The sequence below is a fragment of the Desmodus rotundus genome, chromosome 12 (genome assembly GCF_022682495.2).
Source record: "Desmodus rotundus isolate HL8 chromosome 12, HLdesRot8A.1, whole genome shotgun sequence".
In the NCBI taxonomy this organism is placed as follows: Eukaryota; Metazoa; Chordata; class Mammalia; order Chiroptera; family Phyllostomidae; genus Desmodus; species Desmodus rotundus.
In genome coordinates, this window is record NC_071398.1 from 6604697 (window position 1) to 6631026 (window position 26330).

The 26330-nt window shown below is 45.5% G+C and overlaps 1 long non-coding RNA gene across 2 annotated transcripts in view; it reads right to left on the reverse strand.

Moving 5' to 3' along the window:
* Nucleotides 1-26330, reverse strand: part of LOC112296677 (uncharacterized) — a 108111-nt gene that overhangs the window by 32982 nt on the left and 48799 nt on the right. The window contains exon 7 of one of the 2 annotated variants that reach the window (XR_008425678.1): nucleotides 16669-17709. The exons of the other annotated variant lie outside the window; for it this stretch is intronic. This is a non-coding gene — a long non-coding RNA (uncharacterized lncRNA). Of the gene's footprint in view, nucleotides 1-16668; nucleotides 17710-26330 lie in introns of those variants that run through there. 2 annotated transcript variants of the gene reach the window in all.

The following is a 26330-nucleotide window of genomic DNA, read 5'->3' on the forward strand; positions in this document are numbered from 1 at the left end:
CCTGTGTGATTGGCTTTTGGTAAAAAAAAAAAAAATCAGCAATGTGAGCTTTCCCTACCCACAGAATCTTAAATAGTTGTGGGTATGGAAACTCGAGGAGAGCAAAAGACCCGACACACACGTACATACATGCACACGTGTGCACACACACATTTCATGGAACATTTTTTTACTCTCTGGTAATAATGTGAGATGACAGGCTCGGGCATTCAAATCTTGTACTGTTGTGTAAATTATAATAATCTGTGTACATAGTAAAAAAATAAAAGCTTGAAAACTACTAAGCCGAAGGTGTGAAATAATTATTCCAGCCTTTTAGAATCCTAGAACAGGACGATGCTTTGTGCAGAGACATGCGGGAGCAGGCTGCTGACGCCGCTTTCCCAGACTAGGGGCGCAAACAAGGTTCACTAGCTTGTGCCCAGGGTGGGGGACAGCCACCAGCTGGCTCTCCGTCCTGGCAGTCCCTCATGCTCTTGGCCAGAGGAGCCCTATTTCTGCTGCCCTGAGTGAGGCCGCATGCCTGCGAGAGGGAGGATCCTTGTCCGCCTTGCTGGGGAGGAGGCAGCGAGGCACACACGTGGCTGCCCTGCTCGGAGGGGAGTGACCACCCTGCCCGCACTGGGCAGCCCCTCACGGAAGACAGCGATACCACGCAAGAGCTGGGCGAGAGGTGCTGTTTATCCAGTGCTCACTGCGTGTCAGGTGCTGCACTAAGGAAGGCCTGGATCCCGAGGCCCTGTCTCCTGTAACGCTCACAGAAATGCTGTGGAGTTGCCGTGACTCATTATCCTCATTTTAGAGTGGAGAAACTTGAGGCTCAGAGAGGTTAAATAACTTGCCTGAAGCCAAACAGCTAGCAAGTGGTGGAGCGCGAGTTTGATTCGAGGTCCCTGGAAAGCTAAGCTCACACTCTTAACCTCTGCGGTATTTTGCATCTCCTGGCTGCCCACCCCCCACCCCACCACTACCACCCACCCCACCACCCCACCACACGCAGGAGCAGTGGGCACTGGGCTCAGGCACTTTGCTTCTTGCAGTAAGCACGATGCCTACTTAGACTGTTGGTATAAAAACAAATCTAATCCAGACCCGATGACATTTCTAGGCCAGCAGAGCACTAATAAAGTATAATTTTAATTTTTTCATGGTGGAGGGGGCCGCGAGGTGCTTCCGGGTCATGGCATGCATGAAACGGCCCTGCACCCCACAGATTCTAGAAGTCATTTGGAGTCTATTCTCACTGCACCCAGAGGGAAACTGAGGCTTGGAGAGGGTAACCTTTCCTCCAGCAAAGGAATGATTACACCCTTTGGTCCTTGGTCCTCCCACCTCACTCTTGGGCCTTTTCCAAACCCAAACCAACAGGTCGGAACCCCCAAGCTGTTTCTGTCAGTCCTTCTCTGGTTCCCACTGTGAGTAGGTGGGGCGTCCCACCCCATCCCCACCCCCCTGCCAGCAGCATTTGACCCGCTTCCGCCACATTTTGCTCTTCAACGCCTCACAAGTGACTGTCCTGACTTTGAAAATATTGCGAACAGGAAAAGCCCGAGTGAGAAATATGACGGCTGCAGGTGGTTCTTCCCTTGAGTTGCCACTTTTTGTATGAAACGCAGCGCTGCGTGCAAGATGTGGTGTCCGTGTGAGCGCACTTCTCTCCGGGTCCAGCCTGCCTCCTGTCGCACTTCATGAACCAGCCTTGTTCGAGCCCGTGACAACTCCATTCTGTGTCTTCAGCCCAATAGATTTTGTTCCATTTAAAGCCTTTTGTGGTAAAAAGGTGGGGTTACTGGAGCGCCTCTGAGGCTCACCATCAGCACCACGGCGGACTCCAAAACAAGTGGCCAACCCTTCCTTTCTTGGCCCTTTTCTCCCTCATTCCCCTGTATTTTGTGCAAACTGAAGGATACATTGCCAGGTAAAGCCACTCACAGTTGTTTAAATGCATAATCTTAACAAAAAGTCAACTATGTAAAAAAATAGAGCCCAGCACGTGAAAAGGTCCTCAGAAGGTCAAACAATGCTCATAACAGAGCTGAGAGAGATCATTAGGAGGAAGAATGTACAAGGCTGGATGCTTAGAACTGAAAAATGGAAACAATTTCTCTTAAAAACCTCCAGCAGACATTCTGAAATGCCTACCTCTACACACCACCTTTGGTTTTTAAATTTGTTGGAAGCGCCCTTGCCAGGGTCCTCTCCCCTGATTCCTCGAAGCCTCCCTCGGCCCCCTGGCCCCCTGACAGGCCAAGGTTTCCACCAGGTTGGCCCCATGACTGGGGCCACTTCAATCCTCCCGTCCCTTCCTTCTGGGCTGCCAGTGTTATTTATTTTTAATGCCTTTGATTCATTTCCCTCTTGTTCTGACCAGGTAACCAGCACACATCTGCTGCCACCAGGAGGTGTCAACAGTTCATGCTGCTCAATTTGTCTGCCCCAAACCCACCCCAGGGCTGATTTGGCAATGCCCGCCTCTCAAGTTTCAATTTCAAAGTATTATGCTGCCGTGCTTGGCATTAAAGATTCATAGGTTGAATTAAAGATTTATTTTGGGGTGGGGTGGGGAGTGCAGCATTATAAGGCAAATCACGTTCTTTTCATTTTAGACATATTGGCTATTACGATTTCATCCTTTTTTTTTTTTTTTTTTTTTGGCTAAAAGCTCAATTACATCAATATCACTCGAGACCCTCCAAACACTAGGCTAAAAGCCTGGCTTCTCAGCAGCCAAATGCCTATTGCCCTTTAAGGATTAACTTTCCTAAGAATGAATCCCCATCCCTCCGATGCAGAGTTATCACCCTGATTTTAAAAAAGAAAAGCTGATGGAGTTATACCTCTGCTTAAAACCTCCTCCAGCTTCCTGTTGCTTATAGAATAAAGTCAAACACCTTCCTCTGTCTTCCAAAGCCTCCCCCAGACTGGGCCCTGCCTGCCTTCAACATCTCCTGCTGTACCTTCTGCTCTTCTTCCCACCGGAGGAGACCAGGCTCCAACCAAACTGCCCACCTTCTCCCTACGTGGGGCCCTCGCCCTCGCCCTCGCCCTTCATTCAAGACCCAGGTTCGGTGCCCCTCACCCGAGGGCAGAGCGCTCACACAAGTCTGTGTGCCCCTGTAATCTGGCTTACCTGGCCATGTTGTAAAATGTCTGTATGTTCCCCCATCCCCCAGACTGACATGGCAAAGCCAGGAATGGAGAGTTATTCCTACTGGTAACCCCAGGACTCAGCACAGTGCCAAGCATACTCCCTAAAGATCAGTAAGTGACTGAAGAAACGACTCCTCCACCTCCACAGGGTGGGTGGGAGCTCTAAGGGGCTGTGGCCTACCTGCAGGGTCTCTGCAGCACGGTCCCAGCTGCATTGCCTGAGCCTTCTGTCTCCCAGCAAAGGGAGCAAGCGCTTGGGTGCCCTGCAGAGAGCTGCTCCAGGCAGCAGGCTAGTGGCCCAGGTGCCCCCACCCCTGACCGGAAGTGCCTTCTTGGGCCCCAGGTGCCAGAAATACCTGTCAGCTCCAAGTTACACAGAGGTCGCTTCTTCCCGGGAGCACTTTCAGTACAACAAACCAGAGAGAGGCTGTATAAGGAGGCAGGAGAGAAGCGGGAACGCTCCCAGGAGTGCAAGAGTCCTCCAGACAGAAAGGCTGGTGAGCAGTGTTGATTACACCCGTCCCCCTCCATGGTGCAGGCAGGGGCTCTGGCTCGCCTGCAGGTTCTCCGCCGTGTGTTCCCACATACAGCACCTGCGCCTATTTAGGTCCCAACGAAGGGAGCAGGCAGGATCCGCAGGGCATTACTGCACCCACCTGCCCTCCCCACCCACAGCTGCTCCAGCTCCGTAGGCCAGTGCCCAGACACCTGAGGTACCCGCGCAGCTCCTACTTTCCCCCAAACTACCCCGCATGTGGTCTATACCCAGCCTGCTTCTATACAAAGCCACTTTTCCAAGGCTAGAAGAGACAGCTATTTTGTCTAATGCATATAAAAAACTATAGAATATCAAAAAAATGAAAAGAGAGAAGACCATCTCTCAAATGAAGAAATAGGAAAAATCCCCAGGTTGGGGGTGGGGGAAACTCTAAGGAAGTGGAAATAAGTGATATGCCTGATAAAGAATTCAAGGAACGGGTCAAAAAGATGCTCACCAACCTTGAGAGTGGAAAATAGGGAGAGTGTCAACAAAGAGTTTGAAAATATGAGAGAGAACTATGCAGACCGGAAGAATACAACAAAGTGAAATGACAAACACGTTAGAAGGAATCGACAGTAGATAAGCCCCCTCAGAAAATGGATCGGGGGCCTGGAAGAGAGACTAGTGGAAACCAACCAATCAGAACAGCAGGGGGGAAAAGAATAAAAAAATAAAGTTAGTGGAAGGGAACTCTGGGGTCACATCAAATACACAAACTTTCACATTATTGGGATTCCAAAAGGAAGTGAAAGAGAAAAAGGAAAATAACCTTTATTTTAAAAAAACAGTGGCTGAAAACCCTCCTCACCTGAGAAAGGAAACAGACATCCAGACCCAAGAAGCACAGAGTTCCAAACACGATGGATCCAAAGAGACCCACACCAAGACATACGATACTGTAGTGAAAACGGCAAAAGTTAAACATAAAGAGAGAATCTAAGAATGAAGTAAGAGAAAAACAAGTTAAAAACCAAGGAAACCTTCTAAGGCTATCAGCTGGCTTCTCAGCAGCAACGTCACCGGCCAGAAGGGAGCGGCAGGGTGTCCTCAAGGTGCCGAACAATCTAGAACAATGCACCCAGAAAGGTTATCATTCAGAATTGAAAGAGAGAAAAAGATCCTCAGACAAGCTAAAACCTAAAGGAGTTCATCATCATTAAACCAGCTTTAGGAGAACTGTGGAAGGGTCTTCTTTCATAGAAAAGGAAAAGCCGTAACCAGAAAATATGAGAAAGGGAAAATCCTCACGGATAAAGCCACATACTCAACAAGTACAGCCAACCAGACATTTAAAAAGTAACCAAGAAGGTTAAAAGAAAAAAGGACCAAACTCAACTCAAACTCCATCAAGTAGCTAGGAGCTACACAACACAAGTGATTTACAATATGACATCAGTAACAGCGGGAAGGGGGAATAAAAATAGAGTCTTTATAGAATACATTCAAACTTAAATGTCCATCAGCTTCAAATAGACAGCTACAGATTTTAAAATGCTATACATAAATCTCATTGTAACCACAAACCCAAAACTTACACAAGACATACAAAGATTTTGTTTGTTAGTTCATTCTATTCAGTAGATTCCACATGTGAGTGACATCATATGGTACTTGTCTGTCTCTGACTGGCTTATTTCACTTAGCATCATGCTCTCCAGGTCCATCCGTGCTGTCCCAAAGGGTAACTGCTCTCCTTTTTTGTGTGGCTGAGTATATTTAGTATTCCATTGTGTAAATGTACCACAGCTTTTTTTGTCCACTCATCTACTGATGGACACTTGGGCTGCTTCCATATCTGGGTGATTGTAAATAACGCTGGGTGAAAACAGTGAAGGAAATAAGAAAAAAAAACTTTATAGATACAGACAACAGCATATTTATTACCAGAGGCAGAGGGGGGCGAGGGGAGGGTAGAAGAGAATGGGGGTTGGAAATTTTAAAGTGTACACATTCATTAAAAAAGTATCTAGAACAAAATAGGAGCTCTGTATATAGCCCATCCATTCAATAAACATTCATTTAAAGTGGGGGTCGGGTAGGGGGTGGGTGCCTCCTAATCCCTTTTCTTGAAGGAAGGTGTGAGAAGTAAGATATGGAAGCCCAGCTGCTGTGCCACCAATTCCAGCCACATTTTCTCAGTGAGCGGTGCCTACATTGAGATGATGTTTTGATCTTCATTGATCTGATTCTTGTAACGATTTCTTGATTAATCCTGACTTAGAAGGCAAAGGGTTTCAATTAGCCCCTTCTGAAAGTCCAATGGGTTGCCTGCTCTCTTTTAGCTCTGAGCTGAATAATGGGCCCTGGACCACTGCCGAAACCCATGGAAAGACCTCCTCCTTCAGCTGACTTTTTTTTTTTTTTTTTTTTTTAATCTAAGGATCCCGCTCCGTTTGAGCTCAGTCAGGATCTCCATGTGTTGATGTAGGAGAGAACCCGGAGTCCGACCTCAGTGCAGGAGGCAAGAACTGAGCCAGGGTGTGAAGGACAGTCACAAGACTGCCAGCCCAAAACACGCCACCAGCCACACTGAACCCAGCTGTTCCTTGTTCTCAACCTGAAACAGGCAAAGTTTTACCAAAGAGAAATAGAACTAAGGCCATTCAAACAGAACTGAGTCTAGAAATTTTCTTTAAAAAAAAAAAAAAGACCTCACATCATTAAAACAAATCAGATCTTTGAAATATTTTCTGATATTTCATTCTGTTCGAGTATCAAATACATATGAGGTGATTTTTTTTTCCAAGCCTGAAAACATATTCAGCAAATTGAACCATATTTATTGCCTCTGTCTCATCCTTTTAATTCCCCTAAATTAAATCACATTCCCTTTTGGTCACCACCTTTTAATTCCGTTTCATCTTTAATAGTATATATGCATGAATAACCAACTCAAGTAGCCAAAAGATTTTATCTATGTCGGTATAATATTTCATGTTTTTTCAAAGGAGAAAATTTGAAATTCATTGGCTGAAGCACATATGATGATGGAATTTCCTCTTCTTAAGAAGCTTGAAAGAATTTTTGAAGGATGACCTTTTAATAGATCTCCAGTAGATGAAACACGTCTCATTGCCATCCCGGTAGTTAGCCTGTGGGGCTTCCAGTTCTGACTTGCACACTGCTCAAACCAGACAGAAGAGTGGTATTTAAATAGGACGGCTGGGGAGTCATATGCCTGTTCACTCGTTTCTTCATTTGCTGATTCATTCACTTATCCATTCGGCAAACATTCCGTGAGCCCCTCTGTGATAGGCCCACAGTAGATCCAGGGGACTTAGTAGTAAATAAATCATAGCCCTTCTTGGAGTTCACGGACTAGTAGAGGAAACGGAAGTATCAGTGAATAAAGCACTAGAGAATAAAACCTACAGAAAAGTTATAAGGACCTTTGAGAACTCATCATGGTTCTCATTAACGGTAGTGACCATTTATTTCATCATAGATGAAATGCCTGTTTCTGAGTTCATGGAAATAAGCTCATCCAATTCTACTGAACTGCATTCTATTGTGTAGAAGCTACTTAACCTCACAAAGCGTCAGCTGCACGGTAGTCAGCGGGCTGGACGACGGCTAGAAATGACACAAAATAATGGTGGTAGCCGGATGCCTACGCACTTACTTTGGGCCCGGCACTGTTCAAAGCACTTTAATTCATTCCCCCCTTAAAACCACCCTGCAAGGGAGGTACCGTTGTAATCCCCATTCATAAATAATGAACCCGAGGCACTGGGGAGATGAACGACCCTAAGCACACGGTGTGTAAGTAAGTGGTAGAGCTTATACTTTCATCTGCTCAATGGAATACAACCTAGGGGGGTTCACTTGAGTTACCTCCCTGCTCTGAGGGTTCTCTCTCTCTCCGCCCCCCCACTGCTCTCCCTCCTCACCCCATCTCTCATAAAAATAATGTACAATATTTATAAAAGCAAAATAACTGTGCTTTATGGGTTTGAGCATTCTGAGTTGATAGGAAGGCTGTTTTCTCAAAAATTAAACTTATCTTCTATGAATCTCCTCACAGAGGTCTGACACATACAGCTTATATATCTTTAAAGCAGTAATATGAAATCAAATAGGTAAAAATGTGTAATCGTAAAAATGTATGCACAACATGTAAAAGTAATAATCTATTTTTTTCTTTTAATGAGACAAACCAAATTTAGAGCAAAGTCAGAAGAAATGTATTTAAGAAATACATTTAAGAAAATGTGCACAAAAAATCACTACAAAATTATAGGTTATTTTTTAAAAAATCATGAGGACAAGGCCTCCCTTACTTTTCAAAGATGAAAGAAGACTTATTGAGTTCCAGCGAAATACAAATTCGAGCCTTCATGCCGCCTGAGGGCCTGAATCTCAGTCATCACGGCTCACATCCTCAGAGACACTGCTTTGAATGAAAACATTGTCCTCAGAAGGTCTCTATCATCTACATGTTACTTAAGAGAAGAGTAAGCTCTTTATCACATATTAGTGTCTTGTGATAAATTATTACAGTTTAATTTGTCAAATTAGCCAACGACAACCATGGAGAGCATTCCACAGAAATATGGAAGCACAGGACCTAGGCAAAGTGAATCATCAGTAAGGATGAATCCTCGCAGCTTTTCATGTTCTTTGGAGAAGAATAGTTCATATCAGTTTGTGAGAACTGTTGACAGGTGTTAGTGAACATCTGCTGGTTTTGCCTCTTAGCATCCCTTCTCCTCCTTCTGGTAACAGAATCATTCTGGGCCATCACCTAAAAAGAGTGCATTCCAGGTATTTTGTAGGGCTCGGACCCACTCCTTCCCTTGACCCCACGGTTACCCACGATCCCTGTCTGGCCAGAAACATCAGTGGATAGAATCCACGAGAATCTAGGAACAAAAGGGAAACAGGAACAAAAGCAAAAGAAACCTTCCAGATACAGGGATTATTCATCAATAGACCTGGGACCCAAGCTGAGCTAAAACCCTTCCGGAAGTTTTCCTGTGGGACCCGTCAGAGAAGCAGCTCTTTTCGGGGTGGGGAACTGTTAACCTGGAGGGGTGGAAGGGACTGGGCTACAGGCAAGCGACATGGCTTCCTCATCTCCCAGCAACTCCCAACGTGATTTGGTGAACAACCCAGGCTTTTCCCATTGTTTCTATGTTTCCTTTCCCTCATCCCGATCCATACTGACGCTTGGGGTCCTGTCTTGCTCCGTCAGGGCCTCCCTTCTCCTGGGCCAGTCCTGTACCAACTTTAATGAATGAATTCTTGCACTTGGTAGAAGAAAGTTCACCCTCATTCTTCTCCTTTCTCTGGCTATTCCTGCACATTTATACTTCCATGTTCATTTTAGAATCATTCTTTTTCCAAGTTTCAGAAAAAAACCTTGCTGGGATTTTCTTGGGCCTGGGTATGTGCATGAACTTGGAGAGAAGTGATAGCTTTGTAATGTCTTCTACGCTCGTGCAAAGATGGGGTGGACCCTTGAATTGTTCAAGTTACTTCTGTGTCGCTTGGGAGTGTTTAATGACTTTCTTTACGTTGGTTTGGGGTTTTTATTAATTTTTTAAGTGGGATTGTTTTAGCCATTATACATTCTGAAGTGTTTACTTGTTTGCTATTGTTATGGGAAAGCTATTGGTTTTGCAATTAGGGTAGTAAGCCCTCTTAGTTCTAACAATTTCACGGTATTTCTTCAGTTGGTGAATAACCTGTAAATAACCTTCTTTTTGCCGCCTTTTTTGCAATGCAGAAAGCCTGTTTCTTAGTTTCACTAACTGCACTGGCAAGCACTAGCAGAACCTTGTTAAAACATAGCATTCATAACAGGACCTATTGGCCCGATTTCCAGCCGTAGAGATATGAGTCTAGTGGGTTAAGTAGTGAGCAAGGTGTTGACTATTGGGTTGAGATCCTATATATGATATTAATAAAATCGTCATACCTAAATTCAGTATTCATTTGCAATTTTGCTAAGTTTTTTTTTTTTGCCTTTAATTTGTTTGTTGTGGTTGAGGCAAAAACTTACCTGTGAAGTGCACAGACCTTATTATAGTTTGATGAGTTTTGAAAAATGCATGTAATTCACACCCCTAACAGAATGTGGAACACTGCCATCATGCCAGAAGACGGCTTCTTATCTCTTCCGTGCACCCCCATCCACACCCTGACTCTCAGGGAATGATAGCTCAGTGTGACATTATAGATTAGTTTTTATTACATATAATTTGTATACGATAAAATTTTCTCCTTCAAAGTATACAGTTCAATGATGTTTATTATACAGCAGGTCCCCAGATAATGTTGTATCATTCAATGTGGTTTTGTGACAGCATTCATGAGAAAATGAATCAATTCCCAGCCGGAGCCCCTGTCTGGGTGGAGTTGGCAGGTTCTTCCCACGTCTGCGTGGGTTTCTTCTGGGAACTCCGGTCTCCTCCCACACCCCAAAGGTGTGCAGGTGAGGTGAATTGGCCTGTCTGCGTTCTCCCTGTCTAAGGGTGTGTGGGAGTGGGGGACCCTGTGATGGAGGGGTGCCCTGTCCAGCGTGGGTCCCGCCATATGCCCTGAGCTGCCTGAAGAGGCTCCTTCCTGTTGCTCGTGACCCTGAACTGGCATAAGTGGGTTGGAAAATAATGATCTTCCTTATTTTTGTTAATCTGTCGTAAATGTAGGGATAGCTCACATTTATTTCAGTGTTTAATATTAGAAGTGTTTGGGGGTCTTTCTGTAGAAGTTCAGTGATGTTTTTGTGACCAGAAATACGCCCTAGGAATTCACTCCTGATGATATCAATTGGCCTAGAAAACTTGGTTTTGTTAAGAATCGTTTTGCTTAAAGTTTCTAAGAACCTATTGACGATGTTACGTGAGGACTTACTGTACTCACAAAGTTTTGCAATCATCACCACTACCTAATTCCAAGATATTTTTGTCACCCCCTCCCCCCAAAACACCTGCATACCCATCAGCAGTCACTCCCCATCAGGGAAGAGTGTGCGTGAGTCTGAGATGGGAAAAGTCCTGTGGACCTCTGGGCTGGTCTTGGCCAGGCCGTGGCGGTTTAGCGACTTGCTAAAGCAGGAACACAGGTCTTTCCCAGCAGGGAAGGGATGTTCTGGATAATGGTCAGACTGAGGCAGGAAAGGAGGTTGGCCCTAACCTGGAGGAGAGATTTCTTCCTCTTTCTGAGGCCAAGAAAAGTTGGGCTGGGAATCGGAGGAAGGAGCGTGGCTTGGAGGTTACAGGGATGGAGACAAAGCAGCTTAGCCAAGAGGAAATAGGCCAGTGGCAAAGGTGGGATCCTAGGCGAGGTCACACCAGGGCTTTGGGTTCAAAACGAGACCCCTGTGTTATTAGTAGGATGGACAACTTGTCCAGGTTTTCCCTAGACTATCCCAGTTTTTAAACTCAAAGTTCCTGGGAACTCCCTTTGTCCTGGCAAATTGGGACACTTGGTTAACTAGGTATTAGTCATATGTCACCTTTGTGTTGTCCCACTGGTCCCTGCGGGACTTCGGTGAAACCTGGTTGGCCGTCCCAGCTCTGTCTTAGCTGCGCTTTGGGGAACAGAGGGAGGGGCATGCATCTCTGTGTGCGGAGAGCGCTGTGACAACCTGCCCGGAAAGTGACTATCATAACCTGGTGGGAGGCCATCAGCTGAAACTATTAGTACTAACCACGACTGGTTAGGGGGACATACTAGACGGTCTTCAGAGACCCCGGGAGAGAGATGGGGATGACAATAGGGACAGAATGAAGCCTGGATCTCCTATGGGAGCTTAGATTATTTGAATGTTACAGACAGGCCATGACCTTGAGACAGGTAAACTTGGGAACATCTGGGTTACATATATTTCTAGACATCTTCTTATATTGTTTGGAAAAACACATGGCCACCTCAGAAGAAATTTTCTGTCCATCTCTTCAGTGACAAATGCACAAATGACATTTTTCATCCCACATGCCAGCATCCCCAAATTGTTGAATTGCCTACACAGTAAGCTGCTCTTCAGTGGAAGGAAGGAGACAATAGCCTGAAGACCTGACTCCCCCGCTTCCTGGGGTTGCAGGACCTCAGGAAAATTTCTGAAGTCTGAAGCTCCCTTCCCCATGCCTTCCAGTCTTTACAATTACTCGGGAGAATTCAACGAGTTAATTTATGTCAGCCAGGGCCACACGATGAAACCTGCGGGTCCTCGGCACTCTTTGTGGGCTTCTTTTCCATAAAAAAAAATATTAGAAGACAAATATAGTCCAGATTGGATTCGCGTTACATTATTAGCATATTAATTTTTAATTTCACTATATGCATTGATTAATATATTAATATATTATAGTATCATTATATTCATTGTTTTCTTCTGGTTTTAAATGAAATTAAAATTAAAACATCCCCGTGGGCTCTAGGAGCCGCATCTACGGTGGCTCCCAAGTTGGCACCACCTGATGCCAGGTGCCTGACACAGGACGAACACATAGTAGGGGCTCCCGAACACATAGTAGGGGCTCCCCGATTCTTCTCCTCTTTCTCTTCTCCCACGGCACATTGAAAGAAGAGTTTTCAAAAACTTCAAGTGGCGAATTAAAATTCAAGAAATAAAGTAAAAAGAAAACGCTCCCGAAGTCAGTGGATATCTGGAACAGCAGGTTTCACTTACGGCGAATATCACTTTACTGCTTTTAACGAACTTCAAAGAAAATGTTGTGAGGCCGTTCATTCTACATGTCTGTTTCACATCAGTCACAATTACATCCCAGCTTCACTTCTCTCCCCTTGTTATACCTCATAAATTGTGTAACCAGAATGTATGTGTAGGATATGGATTACATTAGGAATTGTCAGAAGTAGCCTGATAGTAAGCATTTGCAGTCGCCCCCCCCCCACCCCCCGCCGGCCTATCTGAACTGCTCTGAAGATTCGTGGGTGCGTTGCACCCGCTGTCCCGGGGGAAGAGAACACAGCTCGGGGGAAAAGGGACTCTGTGTTCTCAATAGTCCCTCCAGAGACCTGAAATGGCCCTCGCCACTTTTATACAACAGTGCTCCAGCTCCATGACAACTGTGTGCGTTTGCCTTTGAATGGCCACCCAAACATTGAAACAAAACTTAAATTTCCCGTGAAGCCTTGACTGTGGTGGGTGGGGGAATGTATGTTTCCAGAGCAGGGGACGGAGCCCCAGAGACGTCATTCTGGGGCTGAGGAGGGAATCCCTGCCCTAGAAGAAATGCCCCCTCCCCACCCGATGCCTGTCAGGAAAGGAGCCTTCTCCGGAGTCCCAACCTCACTGTCCTCTGCTCTGTCGCTCTCGGAAGACCCTGGGAGTTGGTCGGCAGCCATCCTCCGCATAAGGAAACAACTACGGAGATGAAATGGCAACCGGGGGCCGCTCTGGCAACCATTTGGACAGCAGCAGAGCGCTCTACCTTTCTGCCAGCCCTCCCCCGCCCCTTTGGTCCTTTCTCCTCACCTTGTAAAGAACCAAAGAAGTGACTCATCAATGGCAAGCCAATATTTGTTTGAAAGATGCAGTAAAAAAAAAAAATGTTATATGGTCAAAGAATACAGGTTCCTTATTCTAAATGAAAGAGCTTTAATAGATTTATAATTTATCACTCATGTTGCATTTATAAGATCATTGAAATTCAAGACTGTCTCGTTTATCTAGCAGCGGTAGAGAGCTGCTTCCCACATGTGGCTTCCCCTGATAGCCCACACTTCATACCCTTTGAAGCACCAGCACTTGTTAAAATTGAATCTTTTTTTATTTTTTTGGATAGAAAAAAATTTCCAAAATGTCACACATGTTTCCCAGCCTTTCTAAACCGACTTTTCTGAACCATGCGTTAGCCCTTCTCGGGGGTCATCCCGCGGCATTCTGCTAGTTTACGAGAGGCACGATGGTGGGAGGGCCCTGGAATCGCACAGACTGGGCTCGCACAAACCCCGACGCCTCCATATTGGCTGTGAACCCGGGGTGGTCACAAACCTCTGGGAGATGCTGTGCCTGCATCCCTAGAGGTGGGTTACAACTTGCTGCCTCTGAGAGAGGCCAGGAGGGCTAAGTGTCTTGCCACATGTTTAAAATGTTCAGTGTGTCACTTGGGAGATAATTAAGCATTAAACATGTGTAGTGAAAATGAGATGTATAATAAAACACAAATCAGCAAAATTAAAATGTAATAAAACTAGGACACACTGGAAAAGCGTTGCTGTGACACAGAGGGGTCTTCAAAGGCTTCCCAGTGAGCACCTGAACTCTACCTACCATACCTGGCCGTAGGTCCTCATGGTTTTTCACTTCCTTATCTTATTTTCCTGTTTCTCCTTACTTTTGTTTTTACAGTCAGTCCACGGGGATCAGCGCCTCCCTTTCCCTTCTCACGGGGGTCAGTGCCTACCTCTGGCAGAGTCTCCTACCATTCTGTGACATGGGAAACCACATAAGCAGGTCGAATAGAATTATTTTTCAGTAAGATCAAGTGTGTTCAAAGGCATGGCTTTAGGTAGTTTTTTTTTTTTTTTTCCCTACAAGGGAAAAAAATGTTTTGACTTTTAATATTAGTCAGGATGGGATAGGTTTTGCTGCAGGGACAAATAACTGTGAAATCTCAGGGGTCTTAACACAGCAAAAGTGTGTTTCTCATTCATTTTACGTGACATTTGGAATGCAGGATAGCTCAGCTCAGCACGGCCATGGAGAAACCTAGAGCCGACAGAGGCTCCATCTCAGCTCAGGCTTCTGTAGTCCCTATGAGGGGACAGGGAGGTGGTGAATTGCTCAATAGGTCTTACAAATTTTATAGGAAAATACATGGGTCATTATGCTTTCATTTAATTGGTGAATACAAACAACACAGCTTTACATCTTCCATAGGGAAGATGAATTCTATTATGGGCTGGCGAAGGCGATGGAAGAGAGCTGGGCCATCTCATGCATGGCTTTGGGTTTACGTATTTTAGCTAATGCTGAGCCCAGCTTACATTTACTGAGTGCTTTCACTGTGCACCATGTACCGTACGGGGTGCTTCACACGGAATACGTATTTTCCCTTTTTTTCCATGAGATGAGTCTTCATGGGCTACTTGCCAAAATGGCCTTCCGACATCTGAAATTGATTTATTTTATTTTCACTCTGGAGTGATACTTTTATCTCTGAAATTTAAATACATTATTCCTGTGAGTTTGTAACTGCATTTATAACATAATGGCTATATTCTGCCAGCTACTGTTGCTTTGGGGAAGTATGCTTCTCAGTCTAATTATCATCCATTTGTAGGTAATTTGTTTTTTCTCTCTGGTAGCTTTTAAGGTTGGTACTCTGAAGTTGAACTACTGTGATTACAGGTGGGTTTGTGTTTAATTAAGCACCCTGGGACCTGGTGTGCTTCTTTAATTTGAAATCTCATGTCTTAGGTAATAAATATTCTTGACTATTATCTCTTTGCCTCTTTCTCTATTTTTTTTTCTGTTTGGAACACTTAGTAAACATATGTAGGACCTTATCATTGGGTCAACTCTCAAATGTTCCATCTCTTTATCTTTGGTGTTATATTCTGGGTGATTTCCTGAGATCTGTCTTCCAATTCACTTATTATCTCATCAGCGGTATCCACTTTATAGTCCAACGGGTCCATTCGGTTTTCATTTCAATTACTATCTTTTTCATTCTTAGAATTTTACCTAACTCTGCCTGTTCTCAGGTAGTTGTAGTCTTCGCTGTGTAATGTCTGTTCCTCCATGTCTTAAAATGTTTTCAAACACTTAAAGTCTTTTTTAGATTGCTCTATTATTTCCAGTTCTTGAGACAAAAATTCACCCATCTGGTTCATCTAATGGCTCCCTCTATGTTTTTTTTTTTCCTTCCTTTTTTTCTTTTTTTCCTTTCTCTTCTTTCTGTTAACTCTTCTTTCTGGGGATGAGAGAGAAAGGGGAGTCCACAGAAACCTCCCAGAGCATTCCTGTGGGAGTATCTTACATTTACCAATTGCGGACAAGATTTCAGGATAATTTCCTAGTTTGGGGTTCCTGCAGCACACGAGTAATAGGAATTCAGGCCTTTGACATTTGTGGATTTGATTTGATTTGACTGATTGATTGATTCATGTTACCATCACGGCTCAGGGAAACGACTCGCTTCCTTGCTCCTCCCATCGGCTAATGGATGGTTCCGTGGTCCCGGATTTAGAGGATGCTATAAATCGAGGCTTCGGGACCCCTGGCTTCATGCAGGGAGTCTGGTTCCCGCTCCTGGCACTTGCAGGGCTCAGGGCTACATAATTTTGCTCATAGGACTCCACACCTTCAGCTGCTACAGCCTCTCTCTCCTCCTGACTCATGGGAGGTGTGAGTGTTCCACTTCACCTTCCTGTTATCGCTGTAACTTTGAGCCTTCGCTTTGTTTCTGGCCATTCAGGGTTTTCGTTTCTTGGTTTTGAGTTTGAAACCGTGTTAAAAATTGGGGCAAAGGGTATATTTTCACCCATATTGACATAAGTGGAAAGTGGGAACGTTATTGTTTTGTATTTATGTTGGTTTTTAGCATCTCAGCTTGGTGCTATGGAACTGAAGCCATGGAAAGAAACTTTTATATGAATAATGCAGAGGACTTGGCACATAATTACATGGAATTGACCTAGTTTTCATCCCCCCCCCCCCCCCCAAAAAAAAAGATTCTGAGACAAGGATTTGAGAGCAATTAACATTGGAAGGGAAGAAAATGCCAATAGCGAAGTGAAGAAGCCAGACAGGGAGGGGAAAGTGGGCCAGGAAGGGTGTTATCAGTCCAGTTACTATTCTGAGACACTGGAACTTAATCCCCCTGGGGAAACTCCAGGAGTTCAGTTATCCTACCCGAGGGGTGAGGAAGCTGTGGTATTTATACAAGCCACTGCAGGTCATTGGTTAAGGGATGCTTCCAAGAGGTAATCCGCTAACATTTCCAGCCTGCCACGTGGATGAGTTTATTTATATATCGATGTGCAATAAATTATCCCAAAACTTAGTGGCTTAATACGATATTTATTATCTCATTGTTTATAAGGGTCAGGAATTTTGGAATAAGCTCAGCTACTTGGTTCTGGCTTATGGTTCCTCATGAGGTTATAGTTAACAATTGCAGGCCTTTAGTTATCTGAAGGCCGAGACTTAAAGACACACTTCCGAGATGGCTCGCTCACTTGCCTGGCCAGTCAATGCTCAATTTCGTACCATGTTGACCTCTCCGTCTGAACACTTGTGTGTCCTTGGAATGAGGCATGCGGCTTGCCCCAAAAGTGAGTGATCTGAGAGACAGCAAGGCCACAGAGCCTTTTATAACCTAGTCTTGAAAGTCCCACTGTCGTTTGCACCACAGTCCACTCAGCAGAAGCAAGCCAAGTCCCGAAGTCTGGCTTATATGCAAGAGGAGAGGAGGGAGGAGTGGCAAAGCGTCTGTGAACATATTTTTAAGCCATCATAGCCAGCGAAGCGGGCTTTGGCAGCCAGAGACAGGCAAAGAAATGAAGGTGCATTTAGAAGCCAGGCAGGCCGTGGTGGTACGCATGAAAGGGAAAGGGTGGGGAACCCACATTTATTCTCCAGGAGTAAATAAAGATAAAGCCGCTTTCATGGCATGGAGAAATAGACAGGGCATTGGGCAGAAGGAGTTTCAAAGTGACATTGCAAAGGGCCTGGAGAGAGAGGAGGGTGTAGATTTGGGGCATTTTAAGAGTCAATCTGCTATAACTACTGAGAAAAAAACACAGCCATTTAGACTACGATACCCCATTGATTACAACCCATGTCACAGTTCCAGAGATACAAACACGAGAAAAAAGTAAAATCAAAACATGTAATAGTTACACAAAGAATTTCGGAGCTTCGTGAATAGAACTGTTGCAACAACAAACACTTCTAACGGTATCTTCCATGTCATACAGGTGTCACTTAAAATGAAGCGAAGGCAGCGGTATGGTTTGGGGTTTTAGGTTTGCTTCCTCACCAGGCCATGTTCCAGAACTTGAGCAGGTCATTTAATCTCTCTGAGCCGCAAGTTTCACATCTGAAATGTAGATAAGGTACCGCTTTGATTCTCCTGCAGATCAATTAAAGATACATTCGAAATCATTTCAAATTTAAAATGTTACGGAGATGTAAGGTGCTTTAGATGTGCACGGGCAGCTATAAAACTCAGAGGTAGCGTTAAAAAGAAACAAAGTTTTCTTCTTGGAAGCTTAAGAAAAACAAAGTCACTAATTCCTTATGTTGTTAGTCAAACTGGGATGACTCTTGCATTTTCGAGAAATGTCACCACTGAAAGACAAAATGAGGGAAAATGGGAGCTGGCAGTGAGGAAGGACTTGCGGGTAGTGCTGCAAAAGCAGATCTTGTGTGGAAATGAATTGAAGGAGAAACCCAGTTGGTCGTTTTCTAGCTGGTTCACTAAACCCAGGCACAGGAGAGCCACGGCGCTCATTGGCTGGAGCTCGCAGAACCGGTTAGCCGTCTGTGCAAGCCAAAGCAGCAAAAACTGAGCCTGCCACTTGGGGAGTTGAAAGCTCCCGGTACAGAGAAATGCCACACCTGAGCAGGTCTGATGTATACTGCACTCTGCACAGGGCAGCGGAACCATTCATCATGCTGCTAAAATTAGATCCTGCTTAGAAGGAATGATATATTACTGATTACATAATAAAGATAGCCATATTTCTCAGGAGAAACAGAAGGGAGAGATATATTTAGGCGTTGGGCAAATACACCCTTGATATGAAAAATGGATTCATTAAGTATTTAATCTTTATACCATTCCTGTGAAATAAATGCACACATACATCACACGTGTTTTAAAGTGACTCGATAATTAATATTGTTACGCTGGAGGAAAGCCCCAGCTCTCCATGGAGAAGTCGTGTCAGGAGGCAGAGGGCGTAGGCAGAGGTGTGCCCTCAACGGACCTCTCTGCTGAGGGGCTTCGTGGCACAGGAGCAGCCAAGGGAACCACCCCGTGAGCACAGACAGGGCGAGCTGTGAATTTGCATTGCGATTTCGTCTTATTTTGGTGAGACCCAGCGGGAGACAGGCGGCTTTCCTAAACAAGGCGCGGTCTGCGGCTCTAAGAGTCACAAAGATGGCAGCTGCGAAGACCCTGCCAGCACGGGGTCCCTGTTGCTGGAGGCCAGCCTTCATCTCCCCTCTTCCCAAATAAACCCACTCCCTCTACGTGGCATCCTATTTCCCTCCGAGGTCCTTGCCGTCAAGGGCAAGCCTCACAGTTTTTTGAAAACCTGTAGCCACATCCTGGTGGTGGTATTCTGACTTAAAACAAACACGAGTGTGTTTGGTTGGAGTTTAAACAAACACGCAGATTTGTAGCGCCCGAGGTGCCAAAGACCAGTAAAAACAAACCTGGGTGAACTGAACAAAATAGTTCTAAAAATAATAGCTTTGAATAGGTAATTGATCCGGCGAAAGTTTATTTGAAAGAGATCACAATTAGGCGCAACAGACCAACTGGCTATAAGGGATTCAAACCTCATCCCTGGTGTGTTTATAATACAGGGAAAGAATGTCGATTTTGAAGTCAGATGAACTTGGGTTCTTGTCCTGACTCCGACACCTACTAGCCCTGTGGTTTTTAGGCAAAAAATTTACCCTCTTCTGAGCTCTGCATCTTCATCTATAATATAAAAATTGAAGCCCTCTATACTCACTGTTTGAAAGGCCGGCAGCATGCAGAGCGTCTAGCGCAGTACCTGGTCTGAGCAGACGTCACACTAGTGATGCTAAAGGAAAAACGCTAGTTCTCCTTTATTCTCCCTCCCCCGGGGTCTACCGACTTGGATGAACGTAAGTAGATAATGCCAGGAACTTTTCGTGATGAAAAACTTGCTTCTCTCCACTTTGCCAGGCTAGAGATAAATTAAAGTTCCAGCGAGTTAACAGGGGCACATGCAGGGGAAAGTCCTTGAAGTAGCCAGGCTAGGCTAGGCTTTGTGGCAATAAAAATTACCCCCAACGTTCCCTGGCTTAATACAATATGTCTCTTCATGCCACCTGTCCACCGTGGGTCACCAGGTGGCTGTGTTCCAGTCAGTCGCTCGGGGACCCAAGGCTGCAGCATCTTCTGCTGCCACCACCTCAACATGAGGTTGGCAGTTTGTCACCAGAGGGAAAGAGAAGAATACAAGTAGAGCGGTGGCTGTTCATTGCTTCCACAAGTGACAGATGACGCTTTCAGTCACGTTGCGGAGGGCAGGGAAGCACAACCTGCCAGGGGCCTGGAGGAGAGCAGACTCGGAGAGCAGAAGCCCTGTGCCGGAAGCAAGGTGATGAACTCAGTGCCCCTGGCACAACCGCGTCCACACATGTCCACGGGGGATCTGCTCACCCCAACCACGGTGGCTGCAGGCCCGACAGCTGCCTCCTGGCGGGGGCGAAGGCAGCGCGGCACTGTGGGCTCACGTGTTTTTGCTGGGATCGCATGCAAGTCCATTCTCTGCCCCGGCTCACACTCGTGAGGAGCACTCTGAAGCTCCCGTTATTAACCTATGTAAACAATTCGCACACATCTCATCACAAAAAGCACAAACTTTTTGATGCTTCATGGTGGTCCCATAAGATTATAATGAATTTTAATTAAAATGTGTTTGTAATATTGAAGGAAAAGGCTGGATCCAATAGGACACTGAATTTACTGGTGGCTCTGGGTGGTTTAAATGGAAGAGGACTCAGCATGTTGTCCTCCCACCTTGACCCCCCACCTCCGTAAGGAAGAGGAGTGGGGGGGGGAGAAGGGGAGCCCGGGAGCCCCCCCCACTCACACATATACTCATGCCTGCTCACAAACTCACTTCCCTTCCCACCATTTCTCTGTCTTTCCTCCCAGGCCCATTCCCCTCCTTGCCTCTCTCCCTCCCTCTTCCCTCTCCCCCGCTTTCTTGCTCTCTGAGTCTCTTGCTCTCCTTCCTCTCCGTCTGCTTTTTATCATTTCCATTTCAAGCTTTCTCTCTCAGGGTCTCTTTCATTCTCTGCTCTCCCCTTCTCTCCCCTTCTCTCCCTTTCTCTCCCCTTCTCTCCCCTCCCGTTTCCTGATGTCTACTCGCCTCCTACACCTCCCTCCACGGCCCTCCCCTACCCGCCAACATACCTGCGTGCACACACACACTTTATCTTTTATGCCGTATTTTTGCTGCACTTTCTACATTTGCACATTCTGAAATATGTAAGTACTTACCGTTGAGTTACAGTTGCCTTCGGTGTTCAGTGCAGTAACATGCTGTGCGGGCTGTGGCCTCGGGGCCTTAGACATGCCATATACTCAGTGTCCCCACGATGGCAAAAGTGCCCAGTGACACATTTCTCAGAACATACAACGTCCCTGTCATCAGGTGACACATGACCGCATACAAGGATGGGAAATGGGAAAACTTTTTTTGAGGAAAACATTTTAATCTACTGATTACACTCACAAATTAAAACCTGTAAGGTGACAAGATAGAGGCATTCGCCCCTCCCCCCCAATATTTGCACGTCCCCCACAGCGAAGATCTGAGTGTATTGTAAGCCTGCAGACTCCTTGAGACTAGAGAGATTTCTTAATTACTCTTACAGCCGCTGACAGCAAGTTAACAATGGGAACCTATTAGCTTACCAATATCTTTAAAAAAATGTATTCTCACCAAACCCTGGGACTAGACGCTTCTCGATGCAGAGTATTACACACTAAGGAGAAAATGAAAGTGAACGCCGGGATACGCCACTGGCCGCGTTCTTTTGGATCCGCCATCAGGGCAGGCCTCTCTAGAAGGTGCCCCTAGATCTCGGCCTGAAAGAGGAGAAGGCGGCCGTTGGGTGATGCTCCGGGGAGAAAGGTTTCCAGGCAAAGGGAATCGTCAGCAAGAAAGTTCCGCAGGGGATTCTCGCTTCGTGATCTATGAGGGAAGGGCGGAGGGAGGCTCCTTTGGATGATGCTCGAAGGCAGCTGCTTATCCAAAATAAGGTGAAGCAAGGCAGAAGGGGAGCACCATGAGTACGTGAGGGATAGGCGCTAAACGTCCTTTGCAAGCACCGCGAACGGTATTCTGGGGACGGTCTTAGGTGCTTTTGCATAGTGTTTACGAAGCACGGAGACTGGCGCGGCCCTGGCCGGTTTCCCTCGGAGTGACAGGAAGTAATCTCTTATTAATCTCATTTTAGATTTGCTAGCGTCGCACGCCATCTCGGAAGACCAAGTCGAAAACATACTGTATAAATCAAAGGCATAAATGAATATGAAAGACAATTAGGTGCCCAAATAAGAATTTCTGCCTGTCCTGTTATACTAGAAAGCTTTTCGTAAATGTAAGGATTGTACGCAGAGGTTAAATATATTAATCAAATGTTCTTCTGTTTTTTTTAAAAAATAAGAATGTCAGTAATGCAAAGAGTTGTAACTTCGTGTTTAAGGGTTCTCTCGGCCGCCGTGACAGCAGGGAAGCCCTGACCTCGGGAGAGGGAATGAGGGCGAGGCTTGGGGGCTGACAACCAGGTTGAGTCCCCACTTTGCCATGTGACAGCTGTGTGCCCTTGGGCAAGGTTCACGATCTATTCAAGCCCTTGTCTCAGACTGTGTAAAACGCGATGATTCTTTCCATTTCAAATGGTGGTTGTTGACATGCGATGAGGTTACATGGAGAGAGTAGCACATTCTCGGTGAACGTGACCCCTTGTGTTCACTGGTGCCATCACGCGCTGGCGCCTCAGAGGGCATGGCTGTGTGCAGGGACCACACCCCCATGTACCCTGAAATGCTCCAGACAGGCCCGGGATCAGCACGCCAAGGTGGCCCGGCTGCCGCCCTCGCCCTCGCCCTGGAAGGCTTGGCCTGGACAGCACACCCTCTGGGGCTTTACCCTCTCTGACCGTTCAGAATCCAGGAGGGATGGGATTAGCCCGCTGCCAGCTGGCTGGCTGCCTGCGCATCTGGCCTGGCCAGTTTGGCTTCTGGTTCTTCATTAAGAAAGCTGATGATAATCTCAAAAATGGATTCTGGAGAGAATTCTTCCTGAAACAAGTTGCCACCTGGAAACTTACATAGGATAACACCCTTTCATACAAGCAGAAAGCCAGCGATACAATAATTACTTTGGAGAACTGGAAAGATTAATGTTATTCGTGAGAGAGAAAGAGATTCCACTTCAGGCAAGATTTCCTGTGTGGGAACAGGGGTATCAATATTTCCCCCTTTATTTTCCAGTTAAAACAGAGACGATGAGCTTATTCATTAGAACCAGTAGTATTTATCCCATGTAAGCACTTAGAATACAAACTGAGACAAAAGGGACTTGGTCATTGATTCCTCGCCAGCTGGTGAGGCTGCCCCTTCAGAGTCCCACTACTGTCTCTTGGACAGTCGTTCTGCTGAGCAGCTTCCGACCGTCCGTGGAGAGACTGACGGGAATACACACAGCCTCGTGCTTCCCCAGAACAACCGCGGCCCCTCTGGACAGCCAGCAGTCCTGGAAGGCCCGGAGTCTTTTACCCGAAGAGCGTGGACGCTGCCTTATCGACGTCATTAAAGATTCGGAGCATCAGCGTGACAAACACACACTGTTCCCCGTTGGACCAAAAAGAGACACAAGGCCAAATCTAAAACCACCTGCCTGCTCACGCTGCTGCTACGGGTTACTAAACGATCTTACAGACACACAAGTCCTTAAGGGCCCAGCAGGGGTGCAAACACGCTGAATAATCAACATAAACGGATTCTGTAGAGCAGGCTGCTTAGTGTCATGAGAAAACAATAATGGACCCAGAGGGAGGTCTTGGGGTGAGTCACAGGTCAATTGCTGTCGCTGCATGACCTTGGACTCGGTCATGCTAGTTCTCAGAACGTACTCACTCATCTCTAAAATGGGGATGGTAACACTTATTTCCGTTTCCCCATAGCATCGTGGTGTGTGGAGGTGCTATGAAACCATAGGAGAAACTGCCGTGTGCATGGCGTTGTCATCACCGATTTTTATAAGATTTACCAAACACCGCACCCTTAGACCGAATCAGCGAGCTGACCCCTGACTAACGCGGACTCGTTGCCGAGGTGTATCTCGTGGTCTCTGGCTGTTTTCATCCTCGGCTGAGCGAGCGGGCCTGGGTTCCCCTGTTCGCATACATCCTTGGTCAAGGGCATTTCTCCAAAACCAGGAAGGGTTTCTAGCCCCTACCCCATCCCCTCTCTTCCCACTTACCCACACACCCAAAAATATGTCACTCAAAATTCCAAACGCAAGAAAGAGAGGAAGCATGTGGAGACCTCTGTTTTCGGTTTCTCCGCGGTGTCAGCACTCTTTACAGATTAAACGGCCACAGCCTCAGCTCCCGTAATCTGTGTATAATGGGAACTTCCCATTTGCCGTTAGCTGAGCACTTATTATGCCATGACACGTGTTCTTGATGTGGAATATCTTATTTAACCCTTACAACAAACATATGAAATACTGTTGCTGCTCTAAGTGGGAAGACTAGGGAGTTGAGACTTGAGAGGTCATTTCCTGAGGTTACACAGCTAGCCAGTAACTATCAGAGACGGGACTAGAACCCATGTCTGCAGGGCTCCAAGGGACGTGGTCTGACCACTACACTATCAAATTTCCCCCCGAAAAACTGTTCCACTGTTACTATTAGCTTTGTCTAGAATCTCTCCTTGGGAGATGAGTTCTGCAACATATAGATTTCCTTCAGTTCCAAATGACATACTGTAAAATGATTCATTTTTCCAACCAACAAATATTTATCGAGTGCTTACCATCTGCCAGGTACTGCAGTGGTGAGGGGGTGGCCATAAGCTATAAACAAATCCAGTTCCTTAACCCCACGGAGCTACAGGTAAGGATGCCCAATCAATGACAACTTTCTCCCTAAGGTGTGTTGATGTGCTTTGCATTAAGGAAAACCTTCAAATTAAAATACAAACTCATGAGGACTTTCTTTATTGTTTAATAAAAAGATTCACCTTAGGATTCCTTCATTCTCCTTCATTCAATCAGCAAAATGATAAATATTTGTTAGGTGCCTATTAGGATTCAGATACTGGGCCAGCCAATACCTAAACCCAATACTTCATCTATAAACCCTTTGTTTACTCACAGCTATTTGGGAAATACTGGAGAACACCTAATGTTACTATAAGTTAATTTTCAATTGTCCATTTTTGAGATTTTATTTATTGTTAGAGAGAGGGGAGGGAAGGGAGAAAGAGAGGGAGAGAAACATCAATGCGTGGTTGCCTCTCGTGTGCCCCCACTGGGGACCTGGCCCACAACCCAGGCAAGAGCCCTAGACTGGGAATCGAACTGGCAACCCTTAGGTCTGCAGGCTGGCACTCATTCCCCTGGGCCACACCAGCCAGGGCTTCAATGATCCATCTTGAATGGGAAAGAAGATGGTTGGGGTATATCAAGAATTTGAGACTCGCCTCACTTTAAACTTTTACAAAGATTTTTAAAGCTTATAAACAATCTTCTTATTTTTCTCTGTGAAAGAAATATTGATAAGCAGTACAATGGCTTAGAATTAGGATGCAAGAAAAGAGGTAAAGGGAGACGTGAAAAGCAGCATGGGTAATCCAGAAGCTAAGCAAACTCTTGAATAACATCATTGTTTTGAACGTTTTCCATGGTTTCTGAGCGTCCACATCAAATCAAGCTTTCCTTTGTCTGAATGGTGATACCATTCTCTACCATAAAGCTTCTTTTCAGATTTGGGGAGGGTGGGGTCTTCTCTTTGGAAGAGAAGGAAATAGCCCTGCCATAAAATAATTTATTTCCTGTATTTGTAAACACAATGATTTCGGGCACATAACAGGGACTAAATATGCACTTCCTGATTAATAGATTAAGATTCTCGGAGAAGCAACAGTCATACATGAAGGATAGCAGAGACCAAGAGCAAAGATATTACCTAAAAGCTGTTATCTTCCCATTTGTTGAAGGCAGTTGGAACATAGTAGTTAAGAAGCTAAGTCTGTCATTTTCTGTCTCTGCATCCTTGAACAAAGTACCCAGTCTTTCTGTGCTGCAGTTTATCCTCATCTGTAAAACTAAGGATAACGGTGTGTGTGCTGTGAAGCTGTGGTGAGGATTAAATTAGTTAGCATGGCACAGCATTGGTGACACCAGCGCATGATAAGTGCATAATAAATGTAGCTATTAGCATTTGTGATTTTTTCTCTGAAATTTGGGAATGCAAAGCCCATTAAAATGAGAAATAAGGTGCAGTAGATTAAATAATTTCAAAAATGGAAAATTTAGCCCTTATCACCACTTAATTTAGTCCTTTTTAACCACTTAAGCTTATTTTTAAAATGTTTTTATTGTTGTTCAATTTCAGTTGTCCCCATTTTCCCCATTGCTCTCCCCTGCCTTGCCCACCCCCTATCATTCAATCCTCCCCCACTTAAGCATAATTTAAATAATGAAATTCAAACTTGACAGATAGCAGATCACATGCTTGCATCTACTTCCATTCCCTTCCCAGATCACTGAAAGGGCAGGAAACAATCTTTTACAGTAACAAATCCACAAAGACTTGGGGGATAAATGAGAGATGATACCTGCAGAATTTCTTCAGTCAGACCATCACCTCTAGGACTGGACTTAGAACAGTTCTGGCACTGGTGACTGAACAGAACCGAAGGATGAAGTGTGG